General features: G+C 51.8%; 1 protein-coding gene and 1 pseudogene across 1 annotated transcript in view; one reads left to right on the forward strand and one right to left on the reverse strand.

The window, feature by feature from the left end:
* VTI1A (vesicle transport through interaction with t-SNAREs 1A) overlaps positions 1–5,899 on the forward strand; it is a 355,306-nt gene extending 349,407 nt beyond the window's left edge. Inside the window, exon 10 of the mRNA XM_044240517.1 lies at positions 4,842–5,899. The gene's annotated coding sequence lies outside the window, so the exon portion shown is untranslated. The remainder of the gene's footprint in view (positions 1–4,841) is intronic.
* Positions 5,900–6,700: 801 nt separating this feature from the next.
* On the reverse strand, positions 6,701–6,822 carry LOC122901467 (annotated as a pseudogene).
* Positions 6,823–27,140: the final 20,318 nt, after the last annotated feature.

A 27,140-nucleotide genomic window follows, 5' to 3' on the forward strand; every position in this document is an offset into this window, starting at 1 on the left:
GGGGCCTGAAGCCAGCAGCCCCACACCCTGAGGCTCTAAACACGGTCCCCTTCCTTGTTCCCATCTCTTTCAGACACAAGTCTTGGCCCCCTGGGTCACGGACAGTTGTAAGATGAGCCAGGTTTCTGCGCAGGAACGCCCGTGAGCTTGTAGCTTCCTGAAATCCCACTCTGAAAGATCCATTCCTCTGGTGTCTGACCTCGAGCCCGGGGAAAATGCAGATTCTTCTTCCCCTGGCCAGCTGCAGTTCCGTCGACCACTGACCCATTCCTGAGGGCAGATTTTGGATTTGGGGTGGGAATGACCCACCATGGCAAGGAGCAGTCCGTGGTCTTTGGGAGATCGTCCCTCTGGTGTCTGACCTTGAGCCCAGGCAAAATGCAGATTCTTCTTCCCCTGGTCAGCTTCAGTTCCGTCGACCACTGACCCATTCCTGAGGGCAGATTTTGGATTTGGGGTGGGAACGACCCACCATGGCAAGGAGCAGTCCGTGGTCTTTGGGAGAAGGCAGTAGAAAGGAAGGAGACCGTTGGTTGCCTAGCAGCAGCCTGGTGGTTTCTCCTGGGATCAGCTGCCCTTTGGGTAAGGAATGGGTTCCTGGGTGCACAGCCTTGCCATAGAAGCCCACACACACCCGGCCCAGGGCCCAGGACCACTCAGGTCAGAGAACACAGGGCCCTGGCAAGGCAAGATAACTGGGTGAGGTTTCCCTGGTACGTCCCACAGCAATGCCCTTCCTGAGGAGGTGGAGGAGAGAGGCCAGGAAGGCGGTGGGAGGGTAGTTAGAACAGTGGGTTCCAGCCAGTTGCTTTCCTTGGGGGGCTGCTGCACCTGCTCCCCTCCCGGCCCTGCTGAGATGAGGAGGCCAAGGCACTTGGGGAGGAGACCCAACCTGATCGCTTCTGCCCCGAGCAGCGCCTCCCCTCACTGCCCCATTCCGGGGTCTCACCACAGCAGGGACATCGTGACTCTCAGAGACTGTCTCTGCTTGATTTGTCTCCTCCTCATCCAAACATCCTGCCGCTCCCGCCAAGAAACTACAGAGTAAGGAGAGCTAGCGGCTTCATGGGCTCATCATTGTCCCCGACAGGACTTCTAAACAACCACGCCTTTCCCTGTCTGAAGCATGAGAGGTATAATTGGGTTTATTCATCTAGTCGAAAATACGTACTGGCTATCCACCATGTTCCAGGCCCCAAAGACACGTGGTGAAGAAGTGAGGTAAGAAAACATGCGCAGCAGCTCTGGGACTGCAGGAGGGACACTGTTTTCGTCCCCAGAGTCCCGCCTTGCTCTCTGCTCTCAGGCAGGGCTCTGGGGTGAGCCGCACTGGAAACCCTGCCGCCTTGCCCATCCCCCTGCCACCTCCCACCGCTGCCCTACCAAGGTCAGTGCCGCACCTGCCCGAGTCCTTGCCACGCCCCCTAGTGCTGTGTGTTCCTTCCTCCTTGCGGTTCCAGCAATTACATGTGCAAATGGCCCCGTTGGACGAGAGTAGAGTTGACATTTGCCTGCCAGTGGTTGAATCCCCATGAGAGCTGGCTCCGGGTCCAGGACCAGCCCCAGAGAGGCAGGGGACAGGTATGGGGACCCTTTAGATTGGGACTGACTTAGAGGATTTTTTTTTTCCTTTTTTCTTTTTTTCTTTCTTCCTTTTTTCTGCTTATTAAATGATAAAGGTTCGACTTGGCAGGCAATCAGAAACCCAAAATATCATAAAAGGGAAAAAAGTTGCCGAGTGGCTAAGAGGTGCACCACGGGAGTGTCACTGGGCTCAGCGGCGAGGTGAATTGCTGAGCGATGGAGCAGGAGACGTTTTTCAAAGGCTTCTCTCTCCTTCTTCTCTCTCTGTCCCCCATGCAGAAAGGGGAAAATAGAAGCAGAATCCAGATTTGGGCACGAGGCTGATGGGTCACCCTCCCCCCCAACCAGCCCCCAGACAGTGGAGAAACTTTGATCCGGGGACAGGAGGAGCCTGAGCACCCCGGCAAAGGCTGCAGCACAGTCCTGGTCTCTGAGTGGGCTTCCCTGGGCTCCTGGGAGGGGAGATGAAACCCACAGAGCCAGGGCAATTGGGCTAGAAAGGAGGAAATGTGGGACCCGTGCCCCTTGGGCTCCAGGCTGGTGGGTTTGGATGGCAAAAGCCAACCAGGCAGATGGGCTCAGATTCGCAGAACCCTCTAGCTGTGCAGGCTTTAGGGAGCATTTTGGCCAACCTGCTTGTTCAGATGGGTAGATGGTGCACAGGGAGGGAATGAGTCTTCGCTTGAGAAAACCCAGTAAGTGGGCGGCGGGGCCAGGAATGGACTCCAGGTCTTCAGCCTTTCCTCGGGCTTCTCTCGTCTGCATAAGGAGATGCAACTCAGACAGCGCCGTGTTCTAGAAGCCACGGCCCAGCCACAGGGCCTCTTCGGTAGTGCTGGCCTTCACACCACGTGGCTAATGTCCCTCCATTACATTCTTTTTTAACCCAACATGCATAGAAAAACTCGGTTCCATTCCTGTTGGCTATGATTATTTTTTTCCCCTGAATATCAGATCTTTTCTCTCTTAAGGAACTGGCAGAGGGCACCCTGGTGTCCCCTCAGCTGAGCTACTAGTGTCCCCGGGGAAAGGCATTTTTGTGCTCAAGTCCACCATCACTAGCAAAAGAATCTTGTGAGAAACAAGTGAGAATTGAATTCCTCCTCCCCCAGCGTCGAGCCCCTGGAGGCCTCTAGCAAACTCCTTGGTTGCTGATGCTAGGCGGACACGGCTTTAGAGCTGGGGGAAGCGCTGACCCTCCAGGTCCTGGCAGCCGTGGGGGTGGTGTTTGCACACCCAGGAACAGCCTGGCAGGGAGACCCCTCGAGGCTTCACTCTTTTCCCAAAGTCTGGCATTTTCCAGGCCGGAGGTACTCAGAGCTCTGGGCCTTTCCCTGCCACCAGCCTGGCGTGTGGCCTCACATTGACAAGTCAGAGCCTGCTCGGGTTCCGGTTCTTCATCTGGCCAACGGGAAAGTTGGTTGGAAAGTCTCAGGAAGGTAGGCCTCTGCCAGCTCCTGTCACCCATGGCAGAGAAAAAGGAATGTTCCGAATGTGAGGGCCGAAGGCCCTGGGGTAAGATGGCAGCCCCTGGCGCGCGGAATGTCCTAGAAGAGCAGGAGATTTGGTGCACTGAGCTTCGGAATGGTCTTGGATGCAGGGCTGGTGGCATGGGCTTGTGACCAGTGCAGTCGCGCACGTGACCCCACCTTCAGAAGGGCCCACACTGGGGGCTTAATGCTGTACTATAATTGAAATTCATGATAATTTTATCTTCATAATTGCATTTTGCAAATGAAGTTCGGTGAGACAACGGGACCATGAGCGGGGAGTTTGGAGCCAGGCTCCCACGCGGTCCAGCCTCCCACCACCTCCTGCTTCTGGTGTCGGATGCTCAGCCCCCTGGAGCCCTGCTTCCACTCGGCCTTCCCACCCCAACCTCCCTGAAGCAACAGCTGCTGACCTGCCTCTGGGCTCAGGCATGGGCAGGGTCAAGGGCTGGACGGGGCAGCCCACAGCATCTTGCAGTGGGGAGGGGCGGCCGCAGGCCCTGCCCTATGCTGGCGGCGTCAGGGCACATTCAGTGGGACAAACCTCTAATCCACTCCGATGCAGGCACCAGGTACACCTAGTGTGTCCTGGCACCAAGGTGGCCCAGCCCCTTCGGTTGCCCATCCACCGAGGATTGGGCACGGACCTTGCAGAAGGGGGAGATGCCTACCTTAACCTCCCGTTCCAGGCCTGGGGTACAACCTCTCCGTCCAGCCACTGGGAAGAAAGGGAACCTGACCCCCAGGCTGGAGGGCAAGTGCATGACCAGGACGCAAGGCAGGAGTCAGCATCCTGAGGGTCTGCCGTCCTCCTGAGAGAATCCCCAGGCCTGGGGGAGCCCTCTCTTCTTTCTTCCAATGTTCCTGAGTCCAGCTTGTCTCTTCTGGCCTGGGTCGTCTGGTTGAGGCTCCCTCTAGGAACAACCCACTACATGGGTTGTGTAACTGCTGATTTCCCACACGTAAATATTCTGACATTTGCCTTTAAAACCAGTGTTGCACAGTATAAAAGCGAACAGTAAAATTCATGCTAGTGACTTAAAATTTTAACTTAGAAGACATCAACTAGAAAATTTTAAACACCGTGACAAGAGAGAGAGACAAGGGAAGAAATGAAAAAGCATTTTTTTTCTTGCTTTCTGAACACAGGGCTCCGTATTTTTATTTCGCTTTGGCTCTCGCAAATGATGGAGCCTGTCCTGCCTGGGTGAGTCAGTTTCCTCTGGGGCACCCCATTTCCCTATCAAGAAACCAGATCATTTACTTTTTGCACTTGCCCCTCCCTTGCTCACGGGCACATTATGAAGGTGCACTTGGATGAAACCCATGAACAGGATTTAGAAACCAGTGTGTGGTGCCAACCCTTGGTCTTGGAACATGGCCCTTCTCTCTTAAAAAGGGGTTCAGCCCATCTCGTGTAGGTTTAACCACTGACAAGTCAGGCTCTCCCCCAGATACCGGCCGTCGGTATTACATCCTGGAACCGAAGCTCCAGTCTAGAAACCTCCCCTCTTCCCTGGAATACAGACCAAATAGCCTCTATGTCTGGGATCCAAGCAAGCTGTGAAATGGAAAGATGTCAGCCAGCCCAAGGGTTGAGGCCAGTGTGTGAAGAGTGGTCATTGATCTCTACATTCATCCCTTTTATTTAACGGTGAGGTCAGAATTTCAAAGGTACCAACCCAGAGGAGGGTAGGTGCCAACCAGGTTGGGGTTGAGGGGTCATCTCAAGAACGGTAAAAATCCCGCTTCTGCTTCTCCTTCCAGGAAGAGGGTATCTCCATTTCAGAAGCATTTCCAAAGCGACGGTCATGGAGGTTCCAAGTGTCCCTTTCCCCTGCCCCGCCTGATGTCGGAGGACTCACCTGTCCAAGCGATGAATGTGTCCAACATAGCAACCTGTCTTCTTCTGTAAACGTGCTGTTACTTTAAGAGAACGTTTGTGGGATGAATGGCATGAAAGAATGAATGAATGAATGAGTCCCTTTCGATCAAGTTGCCTCAAATGGAGTCCAGATGCTAAACGGCATGCTCGACAGCGCCACAGCAAGAGAAGGAGATTCGGATGACCCCCGTTTGGCTCCTTCTACAGCTTTTCCCCAACAGTGGATGATCTCTTGATCATTTTTAAATTTTGTGGTTTTAAGTTTATCTTATTTCACTTCGTTTCCCTTTGAGTGCTGTCTTCTCGCTCCTGCCCCGCTTCCTCCAGCTAATTCATTAGGCCGGAGAGCCGCTCCAGAGTGGGATTAGAACCCGTGTAGTACATCGTCGCTTTAAACTGAAATCTGCTAATTAATGGCTCTTCTGTGTGTAACTGAACGATAGCGCTGCTTCCCCGGGGAATTGCGATTTCATGGTTCCTAATGATGCTGCGATTACATTATCTGGATCACGCAGACGGTGGGTGTCAGATGCGGTGCTCAGAGCCTGTCTCGGGGCTGGGGAGAAATCGCTCCTAAAACCAAGGGGATGAGAGGAAGGAGTTAGAATGTCTGCTGTTAATTGTCATTAACACGTGCTGTTCCTTCCTCTTGTTCCGGTATTTGTTTCAAGGTCCAGCTTCCCCCAGCTCCACAATGATTCTGTAACCTCACTCCCCATCCCCCACTATTCATAGGGTCTTGTTTGTTTGTTTGTTTGTTTAAAAAAAAAACTATTTATTTGCTGTATTCCATAAAGTAATTTATTTTCATTACCTTTCTTGGAAATGTGGGTCTACATATCGTTAGTACAAGAAATATATGTTGGTGGTTGTTTCCTGAACTAACCTGTATTATTTGATGAGTTAAATAAAATGCCTCAGTCGGCGTCTGCTATTGCTACCCTTTTGCATTTGAATTATTTGTCTTACTTTCATTCCCTTTCTAAATAAAGGGGAGTTATAAATCCTCAGTACTCTGCTACAATTTCTGTACTGTGAATGTAGACAGTGTTTTTTTTTTGTTTTAATGATGGAACTTAAAAGAATCATGTTCAAGGTTGCTTTTGAATACCAGTTTTTCCCCCCTTCTTCTTTAATTGCCCCGGAGATGGCTTTGCAGAGTGACCACAAACCTGGATATGAGCTCTGATTCTCTTATTGGTGAGTTGAAATAATGTACTCATCTCTTCACTGAACCTCTGTTTCCTTGACTGTAAAGCGGGGAAAATATCCCCCACCCTGAGGCCTGACAGGAAGATTCAATCAGGTAGCCCGTGGAAAGCACCACCAGGCTTGTGAGAAGCCGTCACCATCCTGCTCTTCTTGACAAAGTGAGCTGTTCTGTAACATCTTGCTGGACAAATATTGAGGGAGGGGAGTATTGCGTATTTTTGTTCTGTTTTCTTTAAAGATCGCTCATGAACACGGCCTTAAAATTCCTCAGGAATGCCTTATATTAATCATACTAAAAAGAAGATATTCATGTCTTCATTCATTAAAACACTTTTTCATTTAAAAAAATGTTTTCAAATTGTTTTTTAACACTGAATATTAGACATGGCCCCAGGGATTGGAAATCAGTGTCGAACCACAGACCAGGGCTCCCAGGCCGGTGAGGAGTCACCTGGCAGTTACCTGCCGTAGGAACTGAGTCACAGAGAGATCTGGCGAGCAAAGGCAGCCTCCGCTGGTTGGGCTGAGATGCGCCTCTTCAATGCCAAGAGTAGGCCGTCCTGGAAGACCCAGTTGAGAACAGTTTCCAATTAGCAATAGTCACGCCTCGGATAAACCTCATTGGCTACTACGCTGCCTCTGCGCAGAGGTGAAAGACGCATCTGAAACACACACACACGCGAAGTCTTGATTGCGAATGAATGAATGAATGAATGAATGCAACTTCTATCGCTCCAAGAGACCTGCTCAGTCCCAATTTCACCACCAGGAATTTCCCTGTTAAATGATCATTTGTTCCCCACCTGGGGACAGAGACGCAGCGGACCGTGTGGGCAAGAAGACAACCATGAGGGGTAGGAGCACCGAGGCAGCGGCCACACCTACTTCTGGGACAGCAGGTGCTTCTCAGTGTTCCCGGGAGGGCCACCTGCATGGTTCTCTTCAGGAGTCTCCTTTGACCCATCTAATTTGGTCACCAAGACACTCACTCCCCCACCTTACGAGGCAGCCGGCGGCTTCGCCAGGCCTGCCTACCCGCCAAGCCTCCAGCGCCGATATTTCAAAACCTACAGTACACTAAACGTGAAACTTTTGTTCAAATTTCAAGGATTTTGATAGCCCAAGTGAATAGACACTGCCTATTGATTTTTCCCTTACAATGACTCTTGGATAACCTATTTTCTCATTTATTTTTAAAGACAGCTCATGAGATTTCATAGCAATTCTGCCCAACCTCCTAATATCAAAATCCCTCCTTGACCCTGAAAATTGTAATTCTGCTATAGATCACAGCTGCTGAATATTACCTTTTACTAAGCTGGTTAAATAAAATATGTCCAAATCACTAGATCCCACAAGCCGTGGCCTGCAAGTATAATGATCCAGGGGCCGAGATTTCCACCGCCGCACGCCCACTGGCCCCGCGCTCTCGCCGGCCGGCAGACGCCAGAGTGTGGGAATCCGGAATATCGGCTCCGGTTTAACAGCGAAGGAGGAGGAGAGGGGAAGGATGGCTCTTCTGGTCTTCAATGATTTTCTTGTAAAACTTTTACAAGGGAGAGTTGGGCTGTTTGATGTGTTCTAGACAATCACATGCCCCGTGAGTCTGTGGCAGAGTGGCTGGTTTTCTCCGGAGCAGAGGAGGGGGCATATTTGATGTAGGGCAAGTTCAAAACCTCCAAAGCCTTCCACGCTGGTAGGTCAGGTGACATTCACGAGGTGGGGAGATACAACACGGGAAACATGAAAAGGACCCGGGACCTGGGCAGTGTCACGCTACCACTGGCTGGCCGGGGCTCTGGCTTCGGCTGGAGAGGGGTCCTGTCGAACTTAGACCACGGGGGCCTGTACCCTGCCTGAGCCCCGTCACCTGCGAACGTTCAGGTTCTCACCTGCGCTTCATTGACTTTAGCCAAAAGGCCCCGTGGATCTCCCAGCCTGCCGAGCGGCCCGGAGCCTCCTTCCTCCCGGACTGGCTTTTTCACTTTCTCCGAAGAATGAAGGACAGCACTGACCCAGGTTGGTTTCAGGGGAGTTTTAAATATTTCAAAGCCATCGCTTAGATCAAAAGTCATAACCTCTGGCTCGCAGATTGTCCCCTTGCCCTACGCGGGCAGCCCCCAAGTCCAGTATGGTAATGAGTCTTCAGCAGCCCCCTCATTACAGGTGAGCGGAGTCTAACATCGCCCTGACTCAGCAGAAATGGGGCATCTCCCAGCAGGGGCCACTGGAACCTGCTTGAAATGCAGGAGGCAGGAGGGTGTTCCTCAAGCCCGTGGAACTTTGTGCCGGCCCTCTCCCGACCCGGGACCCTCCCGGGACGGTGGGACGCCTGCCTATCCTGCCAGGCTCCGGCAGGTGAGGGTCCTGCCGAACAGATGCGGGAACCCTGCTGGTATCAGCACCCGGTGAGTCCAAGTGAGCCGGAAATGGTCCACGAAAAAGAAATTAGTAAATAGCAGCACCTTCCTCCCTTTACCCCCAAATCAGGATCTGTCAGGAGGTCAAAAGAGCTAACACGTGTTTCTGTCCTCTAAGCACTCCTGATGGCAGGGATGACAAGCCTGTAGCAGGAGGTCACCCCCTTCCTCCCACGTTCCAGGCCGACATTGCTCATCGATCCTGGCTCTCTGTCTTCCTCCGAAGCCTCTTCAGGCTGGCGTTCCCAGCAGCCTCTGCTCATCCGTAAGAGTTCATCTGCGGGATACCAACTATGTACCACCCGGCCCCCCGCGTCCAACACACCAACACACCCTGTGCGTGCCACTCCCAAGACCTGGAGGGCCTCCCCTCGCCTCCCCTGGTGGTCTGCTGCTGCTCCTTCAAGGTCTCCCTCCTGTCCCTGCTTCCTCGAAGAGAAACTGCCTACTGGTGGCATGTTCAGTTCCCATGACAGGACCGTCTCCCAAGGAAGGGGAGTCCCTAGAGAAACGCAGTGACTCCAAGGGAAGTGTTGTTCCAAAGGAACTGACTCCATCTGCCACCCCTCCAGGGGGCTTTGGAGCCCTGTTGGGAATGCCGCCTGGGATCCTGGGAGAGGAGACAGAGAGAGACAGAGAGAGAGAGAGAGATGGCCACACCCACCAGCTATGTGACTTCAAACCAGTACACCCACCTCCCCACGCCCCAGTTCCCTTCCCTGCAAGTGAGGCCTGGCAAGGTTACCCTGGGTCAGGGTGGCGGGGTCGGGAGGGGACGGGAGGACGGTGTCATGCCCTCAGCTCTGACCCTGGACCGTGGTGACTGCCCCGTAAACAGAAGCCGCCTGGCCCTGCCCTCCAGGCCGCGGGTCTTTTCATGAGACTCTTAGCCAGGGGGGCTTGTTTTGTCGGTTCACACCCATGGCTCCTCTGGGCCAGCCACTGGGCTCCGAGTGCAAAGGGGAACGAGCAATTCGTGGCCTGAAGGAGGAATTTAGAGCATCAGGAGCGATCACGAGACGAGGTCAGACCAGGAGGTCCAAATTCCAACGTTCCAAAGTAGACGTAGAGGCACCACCTCCAAGCCCTGGCCGGCTTGCCAGTGAGGAGCCCGCCCCGTGGCAAAGGCGGGGCCTGGTGGAGCAGAGCCCCCTCCGGGGGGTGGGCGAGCAATGCCACCTGCCTCTGGGGAGGAGGCAAGCTTCGAAGCAATCCATTCCGGCTCTTGTTAGCGCCTCTCCGTTCGCTTCCATCGCTCCCTCCTGACCGTCCCCTCTCTGCTGACAAGAAGACATGGTTGGCATGTAGCTGGGGATTTAAAACCAGGAGACCTTCTCCCTCCCTTCAAGCTGGAAGCTTGCTCCCTGGCTCCCTGAGGCCTCTCGAAGCCGAGTGCCTGATGAGTGCCAGGAGACCAGCTCCCAATACCGGAAGGGGCCTGCATTGTTGGACCAAAATAGCAAACGTGTAACATGAGTCTGTTCAGGGGCCCTCTGTGAGCCGGACGCTTCCGGTGGGTGCTGGACGCAGGCCAGCCGGTGGAAGCCGACGGCAGTGGCCCTCCCTGCACTTGGGGGAGCCCGTCTACCTACAGGACTGTCCTGTCCCTTAGCTAGATGAGTTCATCCCCCTGAAAATGGATCTGAGATATCCTTAGCCAAAACAGTGGCATATCTGGCCCAGATGAACCAAACTTGTACCCAGGACACGTGTACTTCCTGAATGCCTCAAATCCTCCCATCTGAGCTTACTTCCCCTGCGTCTCCCAGAACTGAAGACACCCCCACCTCCAAAAGGACCCCTTCCCCAGGGATGGCAGCCACGCCCTCTCCCATGCGAGGCCACAATGCAGAGTTCTGGGATGTTCCTTCTCCCAGGTGGCGCCCAACTGATTGTCAACTTCCCAAAGGTTTTCATCTCCGGGACCAACAGCGCACCAGGGAAAGCCGTTCGGAAAGAGGAATTAAGAGGCTGGTTCGACACGGGTCTTGGGTCAAGGTTGGTGGCCTGTCTGGGGGGCCTTTGAGTAGGCATGCTGGGATTCTTTTTTAAAAGACTTCCCTGCAGTCTCTCTTAATGAAGCTGTCGTCCAAGCCCCTTGGAGGGCCCATATGCTCTGAAGTACTAGCAAGTGTCCCATTACTGTAAACGGCTTTTTATTTTTAAACTAATGCTATATTTGGAAAGCAGTAATCCTGGGGAAATGATACTGGGACTAATGGGGAACATATTACCTTTCATGTGTTTTCTTCATGTTTAAGGTTTCTTTGTTATTATCTGAGTACCAAGGCTCTGCCTACACTCTTGGGCAAAAAATCAAAATAAGCCTTAAAGCAATAATATTTTAATAAGCATCAAATGTCTTCAATGAGATAAAAGTATTAGATGGTGTTTTGATATTAGGCTTTAGTTAAAACCTCATTAAAAAAAAAAGAAAATTTCTCAGATGTCATGGGGTAGGGGAGCAGTGATGGATTTTTAAATTCAGGTGGAGAAAAAGGTCCGGTTCAGGTCAATTATGCTAATTAAATGCCACAAACGACTGGAATTACCAGCAAATGGATGTTATTATTTGTTGCTTTCCCTGTTTTCCATTGATCAAAAGCAGCATCTCATGACATTCGAGCCTCGAGAAGCTGACGCGAAAGCCTGAATCCACACCGAGGCCGGGGCGCCAGCCCCCGCCCTGGGGTGCCCGGACTCAGCGCCTGTCCCGCCTGTCCGCCCACACCTCTCTCCCCTCCTTGGCAGAGGCTGCCCACAGCCCAGGCTGCTAGCCGGTGGCTGGGGCCCAGGTTAGCTGGCCCGATGAGGGTCCGCTCCTGTTCCCAGCCCCATCTGGGAGGGGCTGAGGGCCCCAAGTGATGAAACAAAACTGAGTCATTTCTTCACTCCGTGGCCCAGGACCGAGCTCGAATCAGGGGCTCTTTAGAACAGAAAGGAGCCTGGAGATCCTCCGTTTGGTTTTCTAAAATAAGGAAACTGAGGCTCGAAGGGGGGAAGTGACCCGCTCAAGGCCACTCAGCACGCTGATTTCTGAGCCAAAAATAGAACAGCCGTTTCCTGACTTTCGGTCCAGTGCCCACATGTTCCCTTCTCCAATATTACCAAGCAGACCTTCACCTTTCCTCCCTTCCCTCCTCACAGCAAACACCACCCCTCCCCCCACCCTGCAGCTTTCTCTCCCACTTTCGCATCAAGTCTTGGTTGGGTGACATCAGCACAAACCAGCAAGACTTCATGTTTGGAGTCCGGCCAGGGAGACCATGATCTGGTCTCTTTTCCCTTGGTTCCCCTAAAATGGAGTCAAATTTCAGTTGCAAAATGAAATGCACTTGACTTTGGATAGAAGGGACATCCAAAGGGTGGTGGGGATCAGTGGTTTCAGGCCGGTACAGGGACGCCACCGTCCTGGCTTTCTTCGCCAAGTTAGAGGAGATACCCTACCCCAAGCCGTGGCTCTCAGTTGTGGCTTCCAGGTGAGCAACTGTCTCAGGAAAAGTTTGCTGCTGGGGGTCAAAGAGATCAAGAATCTGGAGGGAGAGGGTAGAAGGTTTTAAGCAGGGACAGTTATGGATGTCAAAAATACACCGTTCTCAGTCACTTGCTGGCTTGCTGAGCAGGGCCCTGAAGACCACAACTCTTGTTGACTCCCTGATGTCCAGCCACGGGGGAGAGGAACCCGGCCAGTACTGTCTAACTCAGAGCCCCCAGCCATCATGGAGAGAGTGCCATCCTGGGCCTCCAACATCCCGGGACCAGCTTCTGGCTCTGGCCCAGCCATGGGACCCCGAGCAAGTTGCTCTCACCTCTGGGTCTCAGTTTGCAGATCTGCAAAAATGGGAGGGCTTGGCCTGCAAGACTGTGAGCAGAACGACTCCCCAGGAGGAGCCACTGGTTTGGGGGACAAAGGTCAAGCAGCTCTGTCATAGTCACATCCCTAGAGACTGTAGATTAATCCCAGCCACAAACAATCCTGAAGTCACATTTGGGGGCTTCGCAGGCCTTGTAGAGTTTGGGTTTTGTCTCTGAAGTAGTCAAAACAGCCATCTGAATTTAGGCTGTCTCAGGGTCATTGAGAAAGGGAACCATGTGAGGATGGCAGGAGAGAAGGCATCTGGGGGCGGGGGAGGCGGGGGCGAGGGGGAATGTCAGGGAGGGCCCAGCCCAGCCCAGGACAAGGGCTGAGGCTAAAGTCACGCAGCATGAAGGGACCAAGTCAGTAGCAAGTGTCCCCAGCATGTGTCACTTGAGCTGGCTGAAGCTTAGATGCACAGGTGAGCAACCTGGCCATGGCCCTGAGGGTTTCTTCCTCTGCCCAGGGTTCTGTGGCTGTTCCCATGGTCACAGGACCAGTCCTGCCCTGGGCGGGACAAACCCAAGACAGCCAGGCAAAGCCTCCAAAGCCAGACCCCTCCTTGCCCTGCCTAGTGAGGTCCACGTAGGGGAGCCAATCCCCAAGGAGGCCGTGGGACGAGCCTGGCATCTTCCTAGGGTCAGAGCTGGAGCCCACCCCAGGCAGCTGCTGGGGTCCCAGGGACCCAGGAGCTGAGCCTCCTGCATGGACAGGCTGGGCAGACGCAGGGTATGGTACCCGCTGGAGGTGCTGAAAGTTGAAAAGTGCTTATGAGCTGCATGAGGTTATGTCATGCGTGTCGTCAAGATCACAACTGGGAACAATCCCATTCTGCAGACGTCCTCTCCTCAACTACTTTGTATGTAATGCATCCAGTATTTTGTTGCCGCCACCTGGAGACGCCCCCCTCCTAGTGACACACAGCTGGGGGGGGTGGGGTGGAGAGGAGGACACAGGAGGGAGCTGAGGGGCAGCGGGGGTAGCTCGTGATGTTTTCAGGCGTCAGGCGGAGGCATGTTCTCTAGAGGCGGGCAGATCTGGGCTAAACCGCAACTCGTCTCCGCACTGCCAGGGACTTCCGATGGAGGCCGTAACCTCCCTGAGCCTCACTTCCTGGGCCACGATGCAGGGATGGTGGCAAATGTGACTTTGGAAGACTCTCCCCAGTATCTGACAGGATCCGTGTGACCTTCAGTGACCTGGGACACCTGCTGTCGGACAGGCTCTCCTCAGGGGGCTGCTTGCTCAGTCACGGTCCAGCTCACCCCAAAGTGAGAGGCCACAGGCAGCCCCTGTAGTCACAGCCTAAGCCTGGCTCTGAGGTCCCCCTTTCTCTTGGCCTCAGGTCAGGGAGGAGCCCAAGCACTGTCTCAAGGACATGAAGAGCAGTCATGGCAGGACAAAGTCAAAGATCGCCGACTCCGTCACCAGGTGCTTACGGAGCACGTCCTACGGACCAGACAGGAGGAACACGACAGAACAGGGTAAGTCCGCTCCCCTGGTGGGGCTTTCAGTCTGGCAGGGGAGGGAGAGAAGCCACATGATCGCCTTCTAAGAGAAAGGAGGTAAATAGCACTGGGAAGCTGAAGCCAAAGAAAGATGCCATCTGATTTGTGTCTGGAAGGACACTGGCTGGTGCTCGGATTAAACAAGGGACAAACGTGGAGTCAGGGAGTCAGCTGGGGCACGTTGCTTGACTTCCTTGGACCTCAGTTTCCTCATTGGTAGGTAGGCTGCTGTGAAGATTACATGTAACCAAAACTGCAAAGGCACAATGACCACAAGTAAGGTCCACAAGTAATGATCCACAGTGCACAGTGCCCCCTTATCTGTTACCAACAGTCCAGGAAGCCTGGCCACTATCTCTGGTGACAGTCCAGGGAGCTAAACAGGAACATCTGTAACCATCAGCCCCGAAGAATCAGGACTTGGATAATAACGGACAGCCTCCCTAGTGGTCATCCCTGATTCCAACTTAGGACCATCCAGGGAAAGCCAAACTATGTACCCTAACCAAGCACATCAGATGCCTAGCCTGCTTCCTGTGAGTCCCCCCGCAGCTTCCCCAGGCCGACTGCCACCAGTCAGGGCCCACTCGAAACTTCCTCCTTTCCTCTAAAAAGCTTTCCCACTCCTCTGCCTGCCTTTGAGTATCTGCCAGAGTACAGGGGTGGGGTGGGGGGGGCTGACTCCCTTGCTATAGTAAGCTCAGAATAAATAGCCTTGCTTTCCTCATTTGGTTGGTTCATTTAGTTCCACGGTGCAAGTGTAGGAAAAGCTCCTAATGCCTTCCTAGGCACTAGGTAAAACTTGGTGAGGTTCTGTCCCTCCCTCTGTGTCCTGCTGGGCAGCCACCCCACTGCCTACCTGCCCAAGAGGGTGTCGGAACCCTGAGCAGTCAGACTCTCTGGGTGTCCTGACCATCAGGGGCTGGGAACATCTGCCTTGTGGGGAAAGTGAATCTGAGATGAGTTTCCATCTCCTTGGAGAGCTCGTGTAGAAGGTTGGGAAGGGAGCTGCCTTTGGGGGAAAGAGCCTGGGACAGTAGGAAGAGACTGGGTTTGCCTGGGTTCCGATCCCAGCCCCACGTTGGCTGTGTGGCATAGGCAACAGTTGCCTTCTTTGTGAAGTGGAGAAGATTAAAGCAGCTAATTTGGGTTGGATGCTTAGCACACTGCCTAGCACCTAGGAAATGTGCCGTAAACAGAAACTGACAGCCAACACCAGTGGTGACAATGGGAATGTGCGGCCGCCAGGCCGAGTTGCCAACGGTTCAGAAATCGTTCAGGAGGACATGTATCGGCATGTCCCCCTAGCGGAGTCTGGCGCCTCAGTGGAACAGGCTTCACCCCAGGACGTCCCCCAGGGGCAGGAAAGACAAGTTGGAAGACTCCAGAACCACAGCTGGGAGCATCTCCAACCCAGGCCCCCGCTCCGGGAAGCAAGTGTCGTTTCCCTACAGGCTAACGCGGTGGCTGACATCCCACCATGAGATGGCATTCACGGAAAGTTGGGGCAGTGTCTCACGTGAGAGGGCCAGACGGGGGCGCTCTGGAAAATAACCCACTTGCCGTTCATTCACACTGAGGAGAAAACAATGGAGAGGCTAAGTCCAGAGAAACCCCCAAAACATGAGCTTTTGCCTGAAAGCTCCTTGGGTAAAAGGAAGCAGTGCCAGAAGGAGAGAAGGGGGCCTCTGAAGTCACACCATGAAGATGGAAGCCTCCATGGGTCCTGGCCATGGACCAATCAGCCATCAAAACCCATTAGAGGACCCCTTTAGCTGCCAGAGGTTGGGGGAAAGTGGACATCCGGCCTCTCCAGATGCCCCAAGCTGATAATGAACCTGGAGCTGCCAACTCACAATAGAAAGTGGGTGAAGAATTCATTCTCCAAGTACCTGTGGCAGCCACAGCCACGTTCAGAGGCAGCAGCCTTAGAAGGGATCCAGCACCCCGGGGCCGTGCCAGCCATCAGAGCTCGCGCACCCAGGACCTGGCAACATGCCTGGGGGACAGCCACTGTCCAGGGCATAGGGGCCCAAGTGTAGTTCTGCTGCCTTCCTGGTCTTCCAGAAAATTCTTCCTCTGCAAAGGCAGTGACTCGTCACCAGGAATCTGAACCGACATAGCCACCACCCCAAAGCCGATGGGGGGGCAGGAGGATGATTACAGCAGGGAAACACCACAGTTCATTTCGACTCCATGATACATTATCCAACAGTCAGACACAGAAACAGGAATTTCTTGAAGATGAGCTGCCTGTTAACAGATGGAAACACGATAGGGTTTCCACGGTCGGGTAAGGATGAGGGCAATGTGGTTTTTGTGTTCTTGTGCTGTTATGAGACTGGCCCCGTGCTGCCTGCCTCCCCAGGGCAGAGCAGAAAACTCACGTGCAATCTCCCCACTCACCTTGGCTTCCTGTGCCAGCCAGGTGTTTACTACCTCACATCAAAGCGGCCGGCCTGTTCCGGGATACATTTCGGCTTGGCTCTGCCTAACTTGCAAACTCACTTGAGTCCCCTTGTTTGAGACTCTCGGGGCCAAGAACGAGAACTGGTCCAGGTCAGCCGGCCCGGGTTCTCGCCCCAGCTCAGAGAGGAGCGCTCCCGGCCTCAGTTCTTCCCATCAGTCACATGAAGCAAGCCCTTCTGTCTCTGTATAAAGGTCCTTCTGACTCTAAATTCCATGAAGCCACTCTTCTGATTCTCTGGAACTCTCTCTCCCCTTGCTTCCTTTTCTGCCTCCTGTGTAGGTGGACCACAGAAATTACATAGAAGACAGGAAGGTTAAACTCAACAAGAATCTGACTTTGGTGTTTAGCAAGGATGGGGAACGTTGATCCTGCTGCCAAGTTCTGTTCCTTACCCTCAAGTTGTTAATAATATTGCAGTCACTTGGGGGAGAGGGGGTCGTCAGGAAAACAGAAGCCACTCTAGGTATTCCAGGTAGGAAGGGCTTAGCTGTGGGGAACTGGAGACTTGTGTCTTGCATGGTTGCTGGAGAGACCAGGGGAAGCCAAGTTCAGGCCAGCAGCCACCAGAAAGTGGGTGATTGACAGGAGATCCCTAGGATACTACAAAGGACCCAAAAATGTCAGCAGTTGCTGCCACCACCATCCCTAGCAGCCCATGGCTCCCCGGCATGCAATGCTCAAGTCTAAGTTTCACCCAGGCATCAAGCTGCATCGGCCACCAGAGAAGGCTGGCTGTCCCCCACCCCCCAATTCTTGCAGGAATGCCACACTGGTGGGCTCTAACTTGAACTTACACAGGCAAAAGAATCCTGAGAAATGCAGTTCCAAGCTTGTCTTCTGACATGCAGGCCATCAAAATGTGTGGCCATAACACCAGGGCACAAGACACAATGCACTTGTTTTCACATCCACAAACCGGGGAGAGCAAAGAAATTTTATCTGATGAGCCAGATCGTGATTAATTGGTGATGGTGGTCTGGAGTGCTGGGTTGGAAATAATTTTGAGGTTGTATCTTGGCTCAACAGGGAAAGGTGCTATGATTGATTAGGAATGCCTGTCACGGGTATAGTAGGAAAGTGGAGAATCGTATGCAACAAATTTGCAATGGTGCTCTAAATTAATGATTGGGCGACTTTCTTTTTTTTTAATTAATTAGTTCATTGTGGACACAGAGAGAGAGTGTGGAGGGGAGGGGCAGAGGGAGAGAGAGTCTGAAGCAGGTTCCAGGCTCAGCACAGAGCCCAACGCAGGGCTCGATCCCATGACCCTGAGATCACCACCTGAGCCGAAACCAAGAGTCAGCCACTTAACCTGACTGCCCTCCCCAGGTCCCCCGTGACTAGAAGACTTTCTAAAGTCACTGCCATTGGTATCTGTTCCTCTTTCCCTCTGTCAAATGCATAAGTTATAACCATCTCTGTGTGGGGGACACAGGAATTGGAAGAGCTGGTGACAAGTAAGGAAGGGACATGGGGAGCCTGTGAGGTCTCCAGCCTCCCCCAAACAATGCTCTGCACAATCTATACCTTCAACTCCTCAAGGCCATCTCATGGTCAGCTCTTTTATCCCTACCTCTACTAACCTCCACCCCCCACCTGACTTCATTTCCAAGTTTCTAGGCCTGTCTCTACTAGGTCTTTATCACATCATCTAAGAGAAACCTTCCATCTCTTCTCCCACGAATTACTTCCCCTCTCTGCACCTTGGCTTCCTCATCAGCATATTCAGGACCTGGGTTGGATCTGTGGTTTGCCAGTGGTGTATTTAGGAGCCTGGGGTGTTCAGGAGGAGAAAGTATGGAGGAATGCCCAGGCATGCTGCTCTGGGAGACACTCTACTTTTATCAGTTTTAGATACTGTGCCTTTGCTTTCGATGTCACTTGGGAAAAGATGCAGGGTGGGGGCAGGGAGGCCTAGTCCTGCTGCTAGATAGACAGACAAATCGATAAAAAGCTTGAGAACCTCTGGACAGGTCCTCTTCCTAGGTCATTTCCAAATGTAACTTTCCCTGGTGCTGCCTGGTTTGTTTGCCTCTGCAAACACCAGCCCCTTTTCTCTCCCCACCTCCTTCTCTCTTTTCTTTCTCCATCCCCTCTCTGCCAAAGATAGGAACTGCAAAGTCTCCATCTTAACTTCCAAACTTGGGCTGAACTTGAAACCAAAGTTAAAGCCTGGTTCTTGTCATTAGGAGATGCTGTGAGGTCATGAATAGGAGAAGGGAAAATAAAATCAATATATCATTTCCCTCCTTTTCCAAAAAATCTGGTGCTATTCTTTTTATAGCTGAAAATACATGGAATCATAGAAAATTTAGAACTTGATATCCTGGAGTCAAGAGGTACTCTGGCTTTTCCCTTGCCATACATTGCAGTGCAAAATTTTGAGAAATGGAAACATGCCGCTTTGAGTTGTCATTGTTTTTAATGACACCGCAATTACTATCTGGTTTTTTATCATTGTTTTTTTTAAGGCAGGAGGAACAGTTCAAATAGGTTTTTCTGCTCAAAATGTACTTTGGAGTTCCATCTTGGGGAATAAGAGCCTTTTTGTTCCTCTTCCTGCTGAAGTTTCACTTACTTCTCACTAATACTATCTCTAGAAGAGTCTGATTCAGCCAAAAAATATGTCCATTCAGGAAAATGACAAGTTCATTTTCATTATTCCCTGCTGGAGGCAAAGGGGCAGCTTTGCGGAGTGTCCTGGGTGACTTGTTTGAAGAATGGTAGGTCGAGCCCACCCTTCTGCCCCTGCTCTGTGGGGTCCTCCTGGGCCAGGGGCGTGGCTTGAGAAGGGAGTGGCTGGAACCCTGCCCACCCCACTGGCAACCCCTGTCCAGGCCAGCCTAATACAGGCCCCCAACGAAAACCCTTCTGTCCCTGCACAACACAGAAAGAGCCCTGCTAAGGCTAGGACTGAGCATGCGCACATCTGACTGGCTGGAGCCTGAGAGGCAGCGCCTTCTCCCATTGGTTGGTCCAGATTGACTTCCCAGCAGGAGGGAGCGGGGCTTGTGGTCCCCAAATGCCCCTGCCTCCCTCTCTGGGATCCCGGCTCCCTCACCAAAAAAGAGCCTGCCTGAATTTCACCTATGCCTGGCTCTGGAGAAGTGTTCCCAGAATTAACTTAAGCTTCTGCGTCCTTATGGCCAGAGAGCATAGTGGCCTTGCATTCAGGAGGAAATCCCCTCCCTACCCCCTCCCGCCCTCACCTTTCAGAGAGCCCCTTGGCAGCCGAGGGTCTGGGGGTAGGGCAGGAGGATGTGCCTCAGCACGAGAGGAGGGGAAGCCGGGGACATGTCCCTTCTCACCAGCTCCAGGTTCACCCAAGGTGGAGTGGCTCCCCAGAGGGCAGGCGGGGGGACATTGGTGTCCTTTCTGGAGAAGAGTTGAGAGCATTAAGCGGAGCGTGGCATGAAGGGAATTTGTCTCAGGGGCAGGAAAGTGGACCTACCGAAATAAACAAATCCTCTGCACCCTGTTTTCCATTTACTTTGGGAGGATTTCCTAAGACAGCGAAGCGTGTGTCGTATTACCAGGGCTTTCCTGGTCTCCTCTCAAAACACAGTTCCCCCTGAGGGCCATAGTAAGACTCATCTTATAGAAATGGACACGTCATCGGAGCACCTGTGTGGCTCAGTAGATTGAGAATCCCACTCTTGATTTGGCTCCAGTGATGATCTCAGAGTGGTGAGATGGAGCCCTGCTTTGGGCTGGGCAGTCAGCATGGAGTCTATTTGGGATTGTCTCTCTATCCTTCTCCTGCCCCTCTCCTGGCTTGTTCTTTCTCTCAATTAATTAATTAAAAAAAAAAAAAAAGGAAATGGATACCTTGTTAATCTGGAGAAATGACTTACTTTTTTTTTCTTTAATTTAAAGATTTTATTTATTTACTCGACAGACAGAGATCACAAGTAGGCAGAGAGGCAGGCAGAGAGAGAAGAGGAAGCAGGCTCCCTGCGGAGCAGAGAGCTTGATGTGGGGCTTGATCCCAGGACCCTGGGATCATGACCTGAGCCAAAGGCAGAGGCTTTAACCCACTGAGCCACCTAGGTGCCCCAGAAATGACTTACTTTTGCCCAAGAAGGAGTGATGGGAGGGTGGGCACAAGCACACACGGTCCAATAGAACTTTCCATGATCACGTCCGGTAGAACTCTCCATGAGAGTGTCCTATAGAACTCATTTGTGCAGTGTAATACCACGTGACAATTGAGCTTGAAACATGGCTAGTGTGATTGAAGAAATTTGTCATTTAAATTTAAAACTACACTGGCTAGGGTCTTCTATATCGAACAGGTTGTTCTAGAAAATCTAATTAGGAAGAGACCTTAGATATTCTTTGGTTCAGGGGGTCTCACCAGTTGGCATATCTTATTGGGCTCTCTGGGAAGTATAGTTTGCAAAAGCCTATGCCTTATGATTCTATGTTTGAAAAACAAAAACATTCCTGTTTTGTATAATACAAACCTTCAGAAAAGTTGGAGTTTTATGTTTATCAGAAGGTAACAAATGTTTGCAGTGTAGTCTTACCCTTTCCTATGACAGGCTCAGCCCCGGAAAGAGGAAGAGATTGTACAGGCTTTCAGGATGACACTGATTTCTCCAGGGTAACCTGTTTTCATCCCAGCAGGCCGGGAAGAGTGGGGTCTGTTAGGTGACAGGGTCCTGAATAGTGCTGCTCTCTTCACGTCCCAGCGGCCTTGAATATATGGAAATATGTGGGTGACATTGATAGTGGTATTTGTTCTGAGTGCCCACCGAGGATTGTTCTGCATCTTACAGCCCCAGCCCCAATTTTCTCAGGTCCTCGCAGGTCCCGTGTAGTTCACAATCTTCCATGGTGTCCTTCGTGGCCTTCTCAGGCCCAACTCCCCCATCACCACCACCTACTTTCACGCCACTATGGTGGACAGAAGAAGGGCCTTCCAAACCCTTGAAATCTGTGACTATGTTACTTTCATGGGAAGAAGGATCCTGAAAGTGTTACTAAGTCAATGATCCTGAGATGGGGAGCTGAATCATCTGGGTGGCCCAGTGGAATGACAAGGGCCCCTGCGAGACGGAGAAGGAGGCAGGTCCTTAGAAGAGCCAGTAGAAGGAAGTGTGACAGTGGAACAAGAAGTCGGAGCAATTGGAGACGGGAATCACGAGCTGAGGATTGCTGACAGCCTCTAGGTGCTGAAAAAGGGCAGGAAGCAGGTCTTCCCCCTGAAGCCTCTGGAAAGAACATGGCTCTGTTGATGCCTTGTTTCAGACTTCTGACCTGTAGAACCAGAGGAAAACAAATCTGTGTTGTAGAAGCCACTAAGTGTGTAGTGATTGCTTCCAGCAGCAATGACACACTAAGGGGCGGCCATTTGGCACGGGGTGGGGAGGGAGCTGCTGCAGTCAGCGGGGTCCATGGACGTGAAAGAAATGGATTACACTGGCTTACTTCCTCCAGATCCGCTTTGCTTCTGCTGTTCCACTGCTTTCTGCCACTGAAGGGGGTCTCTCCTCCCTCTGGGTAGGTTTCAGACCCTTGGATGGCTTCTTCTTCAGTGGACCGGCTTCTCTGTCCCTTGAGTCTCCATAGAAGCATCATCCTGTATTTCCTTTGCCTGTCTGCCAAGAGGCCTCGGTCTACTCAGGCAGATGCGATTTTCCCAGGATTTGTCATCAGACCCCAGGGTTCCTTCTTAACCCTTAACGTTCTCACTGCCTTCTTCTTCATCTGTTCTCTCCATCCCCTCAAAAATCACTCACAAGCAGACAGGAACTCAAGCCACAGTGGGATTCAAATTCCTAGTTCCAGTCAGGAAACAGGAATGAGGAGAATCTCCCTCTTGTCCCTGAAATGACAAAAGCCACTGGGTCACTCCACCTATCCGTGTTCTTATAGTGTGAGCAGATCCCAAAGGCAGATCTGTAGGCAGGCCCTACTTGCTGCCAAGAAAAAGGACTGGGTCCCAGGCCCCATCTCGATGTCCTCAGGGAGCCTCCTCCAAATGCTCCAGAGAATTTCCTCCTTAGCACAACACGCACCATTCACCAGACCAGGAACCCACACCTCCAAATAAGATAACAGTTGTTCCTTTGTACAAACCCCAGGTTTTATGTATCCTCATTGATTCATTCTACCACTGAACATTTTCCTAGAATTTTCTGGGTGCCAGACACTGTGCCTAGCTGCTGGAGAAACATATCTGCCAGCTGAGGCAGTGCAAGCCAAGTTCAAAGAAACCATCTTGGATGTTTTGACAGATAATAGCACAGAAGAACCACCCAGCTAAGCCCAGTCCGGATTGCTAAATCATAAGAAAATAAATTGCTGTTGTCTGGGACAATTAAGCTGTAGGGTAGTTTTTTGCACAGCAACCTTTCCCTGAAACATTCCCAGACCTCACCCCTACATAAGAATGGAAGGTTTGTCTTTCTCTTTCAGATTCTCCCTGATGCCTTGGCCCAGCTCTCTCAAGCCCTTGTCGGTCAGCTGCTGGTAGTTCTGAAATGGACAGGGTAGAATGTCACTGTGAGCACCTGACCAACTAGTTCTTTGTGTGGCCAGGTGTAATTAAGTAATCAGACATTTGTGAGCCTCAGACAAGGGCTGCCATTGATCTTTAGGCTCCTCGTTTAGTGAGAAGCCCTTGGAGCTGGAGCCATTAAGGGTGGGCAAGGATGACTCTATGGCCATGCCAGGCATAGAGCCCCACCTCATGCTATCACTTACAGGATATGCCCTGATCCTATGGTTGTCATGACAACAGGACCAGTCATCCCTTAAATGCACAGGCCAAAGGATCTTTTCATACCCTTTATGCTCCAACGACCAGAAGACCTCAGCATTGTGAAGTGTGGGTGAGGCAGGGACAAGCAGGAAGAATGATCCTTCCATTTTCTCAGATTTCTCCCACATGAAAGTGGTAGCACTCTGAGGACAGACCCCAAATGCATTTGTCTTGGATGAACAATGTAGAGGAAGTTAACAATTTCACCAACACTTATATGACTGCGGATGGGCCCACAGGCCATCGTGGGGCAGACTTCCTGTTCAGAAATGGATCACATGAGAGGTATACATGAGTTGAGTAGTAGCCACTGCCATGCCCATCCTCAAAGGCTCTTCCTCCCCACATCACACCTCTTGGTATGTAGGGCTGGTTGATGAGGGTAATGTAGGCAAATTAGCAAAGGAACCTCCTGGGAAGAACCTCCTGGGTCTTTTTGAAGTCCATTTCTCAGATGCACCTGATATATCTGGAGAGCCCCAGATAACTTAGTGGACAGGAAGTATAGAAAAGACACCTAGGTCCTGGAAAAGTCAACATGAAGAAGAGAGAGCTGGGGCTTTTGGGTAAATGACCCTGACCCGACCCTGGAAAAAGAGGGGGCCTCAAAGGAGATTTCTCATGTATAAGGGGTGTCATGAGAAATCACTGAGAAACAAACAAGAAGTAATCGTGTTCTCCATAGGCTGGAGAGGTATATCACCATAGTTACAAGAAATCATACATTTACTGTAGATAAGGCCAACTGGATTATTGCCTTATCCAGTAAAGAATTCAATTATTTAATTCAGCGAAAATTTATTTATGAAAGCTTGGTGACCACAGCTAGGAGGAAAAATGAGAGAAGCAAAGAATTAGTTGTGATGTGACGTGATCAGTGCAGAAACAGAAGGATATACTGGGGCCAGACACTGCTCTGAGGAGGAAAGCAGTGACAATTTCTGGGGCTGTACAGGAAGACTCCCAGGAGGAGGTGAGCAATGAGATGGGTTTTGAAGGGTAAATGGGAGAGTTCATTAGGGCAAAAGGTGGGGGTTTTCTTTAATGGTTGGCACCCTGTGGTTTGTGGATGGGTCCACTTGGCTCAGAGGTAGAGGAACAAAGCCAGCTTTCCACCTTCAATTTCCAATAGATAGTTGTGTTGGTTTGAAGCTGGGTGGAGCTGAGCTCTCAGATTCATCATCAGCTTTGAAGATGACAGCACCCACCGGGGCCCTGGCATGAAGCAACCTCAGAAGTCACAAGGGCCAGTGAGATTGGCCAGTGAGAGAAGTTGTGTTTTTCTCTGAGTCTTTGTACATGGGAGGAACCAAGAAAGAACAAATAGAAAAGAAATCTGCTCATCAGCAACTGTAACTAGTAAGACTCCAAATGGTGGTGGTGCTGGCTCTCCTCGCACCTGCTGGAGAAGTTTCTACATTGACTTCGCACAAGGGCGTTCATCTCCCAGTGTGGCTCTCTCTGCCTGAGCCCTGAGGCCGAGTTTTCAGTTCTGAGACCCCCATTTGTGGAGATGGCCTCTCTAGGAAGCTGATGCCCATGGTAACCCCTTTCCTTACTCAACAGAGCAAAACAGACTGAACCTCCAGCGGGTTGACCAACACAGGTCTTGAGCAGAGACTCGAGTCTTCTGGTCTATAGCTGGTCCCACCTCCAAGAACCCACCTTTGAGTGTGGAGGGCTCCTACTGGGCTTCCATTGGTGGGTGCAGCCCTGAAGGAAGTATCACCCCTTTTGAAAAGAGCAGATGTCAATCTTGTCACTTTAAATTACCTTCAGCTAAGAGGGACTGACAGAAACATGACGCCAAATGAACTATATTTGACTGATATTCTGTCAAATATCGCATGGGGTTGTGATCCACAACTTTTCCCATCTGCTGCTCTGGTCTGAGTCACTGAATGCACAATAGCATAATTACCATATCTTGTTCGGGTTTCCCACCATCGGATCAGAGCACGTGAATGTGAAATGTGCCCACAGAACAAGGAAGCCCTGGTGGGGTGGGTGCGAGGGCAAGGGGATCCCTCGGTTCTTCCCTTGGGGAGAGCCGGTGAGGGAGGGGGCTGCCCCGGAAGGCGTCCCAGCCCTCTGCAGGGAAGGTGCAGATCCTGGAAACAAAGGACGAAGGTGGAGGACAGGAGTAACGGAGCAGGATTAAGATCACACAAACCTACAGCCCTTAGAAACTGGCTTAATCCATTTTATAAAGAGTTGGGAGGGTTTTTCGCTCAGTGAATATAATACCTTGCACATCTGATCAGTTCTTTTCCCAGAACATTTCAAAGCTCTCTGCAAATACAGCAGAGTCTCCTTAGATTAGAGCATGGCCTATTATTACCTGGCTTGGAGACACCCCAGGTCAGCGGGTCACCTGGGGCCCTCTGAAATAAGACAATTCTCTACAACAAAAAGCCTGGTGTGATGTGGTTTGTCTAACTAGTGGTTTTCTAACTATGTGAGTCATGGGACCCTTTAAAAAAAAAAAAAAAAAAAAAGCTCATAGCCTAAAGGTAAACTCCTAATTCAGAACAAAGTATAGCTATTCTGGTTAAAGCAGAATTGGGGTGTGAGGGGGAGCAGAGATGGGTCCACTGGACGCCCCCACCCACCGAGTCCCAGGACTTCCCGGCAACAGTCATGCACCCACCCCCAAGCACAGGTGGGTTTTCTCTGAAGCTGATGGAACTTAAGTTACTTTACGGTACCCTCCAAGACCAGGTACCTCGTTTTGTTTTACTTATTTTGTGCTGTTTTTATAAGGAGGGGCCCCCACATGACATGTTTCACGTCAAGATGGCGGCAGCAGAGTGTCAAACCAGGCACAGGGCCCTCCTGAGACCATGGGGCCTGGTGTGTATGTCCAGGTGGCATGCCCAGAAGCCAGCCCTGACTCCATGCCCTGCAAAACCGTGCATCTGCCCTTTTCTCCAACTTTCTAGAGAAATGTCAATAGTTTCAAAGGCACCCCCAGTTCCCCTGAGCGTTTTCCTCCATCCTAGCGAGTCAGGATTGTCAAGCTCGCAGCTTGCGGGCCTGAGGCTCCTCCCGGGTGCAGGGCTGGGCCTCCTGCATCTTATTTTCCCCTAGAAGAAAGGTCTTAAGATGAATGACTGCAATTGTAAACTAGAAACTAGAGCAGACCAACGAATTTGTTAGATGCTCGGGGATTGGGACTAAAGCGGTGTTTGGGGAAGTTGTGACTCGATCTTAAAACCCTCAGAGTATCGGACAGAGTCGTTTGAGGGTGCTCCCTGAGGGCCTGCGCTCATCCACACCTTGCCTAGTTTCCCCACGATCCTGGGCTGTGGTCTCACTGAAAACGTGTCTACAGAATAGATACAGGGTCTGTCCCAACTAGACGGAGAGCTCGTGGTCTTGTAACTCGGTGACACTCACTACAAGTGACAGACCTTTGTAAGTTTCTTCCCCTGCTTAAAAGTTCTTCTTACCCCCTTCTTTCATCCAGGCCCTATCCCCATGCCATAGCCCTGCTCAAATGTCCTTTGGGTGCCCTGCCTTCAAGATGAAATAGGCTGCCCTCATGGGAGGGAAGGAGGGTTGTCCTTGGAAAGCGCGGCTTGATGCTGGATCGCCAGTTAGTGATGGTACCTGCAGGGTCTCTTTGGGAAACAGAAGCCCCTGATGGACAGAAAGCAGGTGGGCTTGACTGCAAGATGCAACAGCTGAGAAGCCAGCCGGGAGTCTCTGAGTTCTCCTAGGGATGAACAGCGTGGGAGAGCTGCAGGATCCTCGGCCAGAGGGACAGGGGGAGGCAGGGAGGTTAACAGGCTGAGCAGGTGCATCTAGGCAAAGCCGCATCCACAGCATCCGTGCAGAAGAGCTGGAGCTGTGGAGGAAGAGATGGGCAGTGGCCCTTCCCTACCGCATCCTCTCTCCCTCCGATGCCACCCCAGCCCTAACCCAGTTCCTAACCCCAGAGCAG

Source organism: Neovison vison, chromosome 2, assembly GCF_020171115.1.
Source record: "Neovison vison isolate M4711 chromosome 2, ASM_NN_V1, whole genome shotgun sequence".
NCBI lineage: Eukaryota > Metazoa > Chordata > Mammalia > Carnivora > Mustelidae > Neogale > Neogale vison.